Source organism: Lactuca serriola, chromosome 7 (genome assembly GCF_051521515.1).
Source record: "Lactuca serriola cultivar US96UC23 chromosome 7, Lser_US96UC23_V15, whole genome shotgun sequence".
NCBI lineage: Eukaryota > Viridiplantae > Streptophyta > Magnoliopsida > Asterales > Asteraceae > Lactuca > Lactuca serriola.
The window spans coordinates 154,281,008-154,289,639 of NC_136414.1; positions in this window are offsets into that span (position 1 = coordinate 154,281,008).

Sequence of the window (8,632 nt, forward strand, 5' to 3'; positions counted from 1 at the left end):
ATCATCATAGTAATACAAATTTTATAAATTTTAACTTTAATACTTTATGGATATTTTGTTAAGTATAAAAATTTATTAAACTGTGCATAAAATAAAATATTGCATCGTTTTGTATAATATAAACTAGTTGTGAGACTCATATATTATATGGGTTAATTTTAAAAAAAAAAGTTAAATATAAATGTCAAAATATTTGAGAATTTTGAATTTATAAGAAAATAAGAAAAATAATGATTTGTTATAATAGAAATGTTTTTATCTTTTAAATTTAAACAAATAAATTAAATAAAGAAAAGAAACTAATGAGTTTTAATTTTGGGAATTTTGAAATTAAAAGATAAGTTTATTAGTGAAATTAATATCCATTTATTACTATATTTATTGTTATTATTATATTAAAATATTATATGAAATTTAATAAAATAGAAAAACTCATAAAATGATATGTGGAACAAAAATTAAATTAAAATAACCACAAAATGACATTTGGCAAATTGAATTAGAGTGTGACAAGTGGCAAAAAAGACCTTCATTTATTAGAGATAGGTGTAAACAGAAAATATTTTTTAATGTATAGCTTTAAAATAAAAAATGAAGAAACGTATTTATTGCAATTTAATACTTTATATATATATATATATATATATATATATATATATATATATATATCTTTAATTTTAAAAATTGAAACAAACCAAAAATTGACAAGTGGATAATATTTATTTAAAAAATATCACAAAATGACAAATGTCAAAACTTATGAGAGATTGACATGTGGCAAAAAAATCTTCATTTATTAAGAAGGATGATATATTAACATGTCTCACTATGAATAGTTTTTAGTAACGATAAATTAAGATTAATCAATGCTATTAATTTTATTCGGTTATTAATAAAAGCTAATATAACCTTATATCCTATTAAATAGTATCCCTTTACAATTTATATATCGTATAATTTACCTGCAAAAATCTAAATATATAAATTTGTTTTCAAGCTTTCTTTAAAAAGGGTATAAGGTTTTATTTGATAGAGGTTTTGACCGGACCCAAAGCTAAGACAAGGTTTACATTTCTTAATCAGCATGTTTGATTTGCTTCAAGACCTCCTCACTTGGTCCTAATTTTTAACTGAGTCCTTCACTTTTCTTCTAAGACGATCCAAGAAAAAGGTCATTGGACCGAGTGTTACTCCAAACATGGACTCGATCCTCACCCCATGTGTTTGGCATACATTTTTGTTTCTGACTCGGTCCAAGTCTCTAACTTAGTCAGCTTCTATCAAACGGCCCATAAAATTACTGGAAGTGACTAAATATATAGATTATATTACGATAAAAGAGTGATTTTTAGAGAAAAAACAAAAACAAAAACAACTAAAATCATTAAGATTTAAAAATAAGAGTTTTCTAAATATAACCACCCCTTTTGTAGGTTTTAACTAATTGTCACGATGCATGTGCAATCACAAAAAACGATAATTTTTTGAAGAAAAAAGTCGAGGTTTGACTTGTAAAAAAAATAAAATAAAATAAAACTTTTATTTAGTAGGAATCTTGAAAGACAATTTTCATAGAAAAAATGTATCATAGTTTTGACACATAAAACCGAAAAATAAAAATAATTTAAAAACCCCAAGGAATTTTATAGGTGTGGCTTGCGAAATTGATGTTCAATGCAAAAATGGTAGTTTTTTCTTTTTGAAAAATAAATAGTTTTTTAGTATGAAGAATCTTCAAAGGCAATTTTCATAAAAGAAAAAAAACTTTATATTAATAAAATTAAGTCCTAGATTTAGGAAGAATTTACCAAAAACAATATGATATAAAAATGAAGAAAAAAAAAATGTCTTATACTCTTATATATAGATGTCCACTCAGATCCATCATGTCCATTTCCCAACCTATATAACCATTTCAATTTTCACAGCAGAATGCCGATGTGTGAGTGTGACTAAAGATGCATCGATTTCTTAAGTGTTAGAAGCAACAAGAGTTGGAGAATCTAAGATTTTATCTTTTTCATGGTGATGGTTGATGAAGGAGACCTTAATTCTTTTGTTTTTTTCTCTTAACTATATATTGATTATTTACAACATTTTTAAAAAAACGAAGGACGAAAATTTTGGACTTAGCTGAGTTGTTGTCTCAAGTTCATCTACTTTCACCAATCACCATTGAGAACAATTTAACATTTAACAAAGTTGTTGTCTCAAGTTCCCGCCAATAAAAAGACTTGTTGTAAACCCTAGTTTGTTGTCTAATTATTAGAAAATCTTTGGAGGAGTAAATTAACTTGTTTTTTCCCTAGTTTTTATTTGCCCAGGTATTGGCTTATCATATTTTTATTTAGATTTCTAACGATTTTATATGGAATAGGTATGTTAAAAATAACTGCAGAAGTTAAACTATTAAGTATTATCTAACTTTAAAATAAAACAAGTTAACATGTTGTATGAATTAAATTCAAAACTACGATAAAATCGTAAATCTATTTGACTCGGCATTTTACTAAGTTCGTTTACTTATCTAGTATAAATAATTAAAATTAACTTATAACAAATCAACATTGACAACTTCAAAGTTCAAATAGTGCTTTTATAAACAACAAATAAAAAGAAAATCATACTTCTCTTAAACAAAGTAAAATACAAAAATATTTGGAGCTCTTTTTACGTATTATATAATGCGAAGACTAGTCAAACCGCTGACATTGGAATAATGATTGTCATATAGTTGACATTTTGCCTTTTGGAACGACTTATGGTGTAATCGTGAAGTTGACAGTTTTTTTACCATTTTATATACAATTGTGTTGTTTTTTTGTAATTTTTTAAAGGGTAAATTACATGAATGGTCCCTTTGGTTTGGATCAGTTTGTACGTTTAGTCTCTAATTGTAACATCTCGAAAATCACAACCAATTTAAACTTTTTAAATCAATTTATTTACAAATAAAAGTGTCTATAATACCATTATTTTCAAATCATTGTGCAAAACAAAGTTTCCCAAGAACAACAACATAAAATCAGGATGTCTACGGTCACGCATTTGTCTTCCCATGATCCTCAGAGGTACCTGAAATCATAACCATAAATTGTAAGCCAACGCTTAGTGAGTTTTCCCCAAAGTACCAACATACAAAACACATATCATAAACGAACAAGCATGTTAGGTCCAATCAGCCATCGGACTGGAATACCCCCGGGTCCACAGCCATCGGGCTAGATTACCCCCTCTTGACCCAATCAGTCATCAAACTGGAATGCTAACATACAACAGGTCTACTCAGTAATCGGACTGGATACCAATATATAGTGGGCCCACTCAATCATCGGACTAGAATACCCTCAGGTCCACTCAGTCATTAGACTGGAATACCTCCGGTCTGTTAACTCACACACAAAGCAGTAAAGTCTCAACCCAACACAATATGTTGACATATAACAGATAACAAACATAATCAACAGATAGATAGTCATGCAGTCATAGATCACATGTAATCCTACAGATCAACCGATCTACGCAACGACTAGCATATAATCATACAGATTTTTCCCATGCTCAGCATATCTATGTATAGCAGGATATCAATCTAATGAGTCAGCCTTGGTGCCTTCGACCTGTAAGTACAGTGAGGAAAACTCACCTCGCAGTATGAACAATAGCCGATGAGGTCCCGATTCCGAATCTCAGCTCTAACCGTCGCCTATTGTGACATCCCCATTTTCATGGCCAGAAAAGAACGATTTTGTTTATGCTTTGTTTAAAAATCAGAGTAACATTTTAAATAAAGGTGTTGCAGAATTTGTCCCAAAACAAAATATGATAAAGATTTATCAAAAGCATTTCCATAGAAATGTATTTCGTTAAAAAGACTCGGGATGTCATGTTCGATACAGATCATAAGCATAAACGATACAGCATAGGCCTTACTACATTATTCCGTATTTACAAGCCTAAAATCTCTTAATCTCTCATCCCAAGACATCACACCTATGCTAATGCGCCACTACCTGTAATAAAAGAAACTGAGTGGGTCAGGCTTGGGATCCTGGTGAGCACATACGGTTTTCAACCCATAATAAATAAGTTTATTAACTTTATCAAACCAAACAAACCCGATTACCCGTTCCCGTTATCCTCACTTTACGTCCCTAAAACATCTAACACAAGGGACCTAGTCTAAGGACTATCATCGGGATGGACACTACTGTTAAGGGGATTCCTCAGCAATAAATGCCTTTAAGGAAACCATGTGGGGGAATGGAGTACACCTGGTGAGCACACAGTTCAAATAAACACCTATAGGTTGCGAGCCTGCTAGTGTTCCACTGGACTGTCTAGAATAATCAATGGTCGTCATCTATACTCCGCTAGATGATTGGATCATCAATAACATCTATAACAAGGCATCTCCTTATTTTATTTTGTCACACAGCAACTATTACATCTACCTATGTTCTACCCAACACATTTTGTAGATACAAAATACATATACAATTTATATCATTTAAAAAAATGTATAAAATCGTTAATCCAGCCTAGATAGCAAGTATATAGATAATATGCACACACAACACGTAATTTATGTAAAATACTTCATATCTATGTGTAAGCTGAAAGTAACTATGCACTCACCTGAAAAGGTGGTGATTCTGCCTTCGAACAGCGCTTTGTTATCTCAAAACAATTATCCCTCGATAAAACCTAGTATCAATATCAGTAGGGTTTAGTCTAACGTTAACCACGACTAATTAATAGTCTAGCTATTATTACTATTATATAAGCGTTAAACAATATTTATATAACCCATAATAATAGCCCAAATACTCCTTATAAGGTCCTAATAACATTACTATACTGAAACATAAGTTATACTAAAGATAGGGTAGGCATATCTCACTTACAACGGGTTTTCTTGAAAACTGGACTTCGTTGGAGTAGCATTCCCGAGCTGAAAGGCTCTTCTTCTCGGAGCCGTCGGGCGCTCCGGGCTTCCGCCTCGTGCTAGGGAGGTTCCCTAGGCTTTTTGGGGGGTTTTAGGGCTTAGAGAGAGAGTATAGAGAGAGAAAGAAGTGGGGAAAGGTATTAGGAAAAGAGGCAGCCTCGAGCCTCTATTTATAGGCCTCCAGGGGCGTCACCACGTCGTGGTGTTGCGTAGGCTCCAAGTTTTCACCTGGTGCTGACATGTGGCATCGCACATAGGGTGGAAATCAGCTGATTTTCAAAAATTCATAACTTTCTCATACGAGCTCCATTTTCGACGTTATTTATATCCACGCGTAGGTAAAAATAGGATCTACAACTTTCATTTTGACTCCGTCGGCTAATTCTCGACCGATCTTAAATTTAACAGTAGTAGGAGTTTAGGTTGTTAAATGACCACGAAGAATTTGTAACTTCTTCACACGGACTCCGTTTTCGTCCGTCTTTTTACTGTTGAGTTCCTATTATTGAGATCTTCAACTCTCATTTAGGTCGCATAGGCCAAAAACCACTTGAACTAAAATTCGAGTTTCGGGCTGTACACTGCTAAGCCGAAACTTTGAAAAATCATAACTTCCTTATACGAAGTCAGATTTGAGCGTTCTTTTTATGGATTTTCTCGGTTTAACATACTCTACGACTTTGGTTTAGATTAATAAGGCTAAAAAGTCTTCTATCGTAAATTCATTTTTTACGCTTCCCGATGTCGTGTCGGTTCCGTCGCGAAACTTCGACGGGTCATAACTTCTTCGTTATAAATCGGATTTCGGCGTTCTTTATATCCCAAGAATCCTTGTTTCGACCACTACAACTTTATGTAAAGATATCGGACTTATTTCACACTTTAATTTTGATGTTTATTTTTATTCTTTATTAATTATATCTTTATAATTAAGTAATAAGCACACAAATATACATAATTCACATAGAATTCAAATATTTCATCTTTATTACTTCAAAAATAGTTACAATAGTTGACGTAGACTATTACATCGCCCAAAAATGCTTAGCCTTGAAACCCGGGCGTTACAATTCTCTCCCCCTTAGGATGATTCCATCCCGGAATCATGCATCAACAAACAGATATGGATAGCGACCCATCATGTCACTCTCTGTTTCCCAAGTGAGATTCAGCCCATTCGAATTTTTCCATCGAACTAGCACTAAGTTGACCATCTTATGTCGTAACTTCTTAGTCTTACGGTCAACAATTGCATCGGGCTCTTCGATTAGCCTCTTATTTTCATCCATTCTTAACTCCGAGATTGGAATTATGTGGGGAACTTCTCCCGTGAATTTCCTCAGATAACACACATGGAAGGTGTTATGAATACCATCTAGTTCTTCAGGTAATTTGAGCTTGTAAGCTTGGTTCCCAATCTTCTGAAGAACTTTGAATGGTCCAATAAACCTTGGACTCAACTTTCCTGGTTTCCCGAATCTTATAAGTCCCTTCCACGGTGAGACTTTAAGCAAAACTGAATCCCCAACTTCGAAGGTCATTGTTCGTCTTTTCTTGTCAGCATAGATCTTCTGACGATCCTGAGCTGCTAACATCGTTTCCCTAATCACTTTCAGTTTCTCAGCAGTCTCATGGACTATCTCGGGGCCCATAAACTGTTTCTCTCCGGCTTCAAGCCAACAAGACGGCGTACAACACTTTTGTCCGTACAAATCTTGATAAGGTGTCATCTTGATGCTCGACTGAAAACTATTGTTGTAGGAAAATTCTACCAGAGGTAAGTGCTCATCCCAGCTACCTTGGAACTCAAGGGTTCATGCTCTCAGCATATCTTCAAGATCTTCAAGTGTTTGAATCGTTCTTTCGCTCTAACCATCAGTCTGCGGATGGTAAGCTGTACTCAGACACAACTTTGTACCTAGTTCCTCTTGTAGACTCCTCCAAAACCTCGACGTAAAACGACTGTCACGATCTGATACAATCGTTAGAGGAACACCGTAAAGTCTCACAATTTCCTTCACATAAGCATTTGTAAGCTTATCCATAGACCACTTCTCGTTGGCCTCTATGAAGTGTGCACTCTTAGTGAAACAATCCACGACCACCCAAATCATGTCGTGTCCGTTCTTCGTCCTGGGCAGTTTAGTCACAAAATCCATGGTGATGTCTTCCCATTTACCCATGGGCACAGGTAAGGGTTCTAAACTCCCATACGGTTTTTTATGTTGTGCCTTAACTCTCGCACATGTCACACACTCGGCCACATACTTCGCAACATCGAGCTTCATCGTCGGCCACCAGTAGTAGGGTTTTAGGTACCTATACATTTTAGTGCTACCGGGATGAATCGAGTACATGGTCTTGTGTGCTTCTTCCATCAGAAGGTCTCTTATTCCTCCCGTCTTAGGTACCCAAATTCGATCTTGGAATACCTTCAGTCCTCGACTGTTTGTACCGAACACTAACGTTTTGCCCAAACGTTCTTCCTTTCGTTCATTCTTCTCTAAATCTTATTCCTGAACTTTCCTGATACTTTCCATAATCGTCGAGACGAATTCGATTCTCAACGCTCTTGGCCTTTTCCTTCCAAGGTTGGCTTTCCGACTGAGAGCATCGAAAACAACATTTGCTTTAACGGGGTGGTAAAGTATCTCACAGTCGTAGTCCTTGAGTAACTCTAGCCAGCGTCATTGCCTCGTGTTCAATTCTTTCTGATTAAAGAGATACTGGAGACTCTTATGATCAGTGAAAAGCTTGCACTTCGTGCCATAGAGGTAATGCCTCCATATATTTAAGGCAAATACTACCACTGCCAACTCTAGATCATGAGTGGGGTAGTTCTTTTCGTTCTCTTTCAATTGTCGAGAGGCATATGCTATCACCTTTTCTCTTTGGGTCAGAACACAACCCAACCCAACTCCAGATGCGTCACTATATACCGTGAAGTCTTCAACTCCATTGGGTAGAGAAAGTATCGGTGCTTCACATAACTTCTTCTTTAGCTTCTCGAATACCTCATAGTGTTTCTCACTCCACGTATATGTAGCTCCTTTGTGAGTCAAAGCTGTCAATGGAGCAGCTGTCGAAGAAAAGCCTTGGATAAATCGTCGGTAATATCCGGCTAATCCTAGAAAGCTTCAAATCTCCGTGGGACTCTTTGGAAGTTCCCACTTCATTACAGCTTTGATCTTTGCGGGGTCAACCATTATCCCTTCTTAGTTAACCACGTGACCCAAGAATTGGACTTCTCGGATCCAAAAATCACACTTGGAGAACTTTGCATAAAGCTTTTCCTTCTTCGGCACTTCTAATACTTCCCGTAGATGCTTGCAATGCTCCTATTGGCTTTTTGAGTAGATCAGAATGTCGTCGATGAACACTATCACGGATTTATCAAGGAATGATTTACAAACCCTATTCATCAAATCCATGAATGTTGTTGGAGAATTGGTTAGTCCAAACGACATAACCAAGAACTCATAGTGTCCATATCTCGTTCTGAATGCAGTCTTCTCGATATCCCGAACTCTCACTTTCAGTTGATGATATCCTGACCTAAGATCGATCTTTGAGAAGTAGCTCGAACCTTGCAGTTGATCGAATAGGTCGTCAATCCTCCGCAATGGATACTTTTTTTTCACCGTTGCCTTGTTCAGCTCTCGGTAGTCTATACACATTTTCATG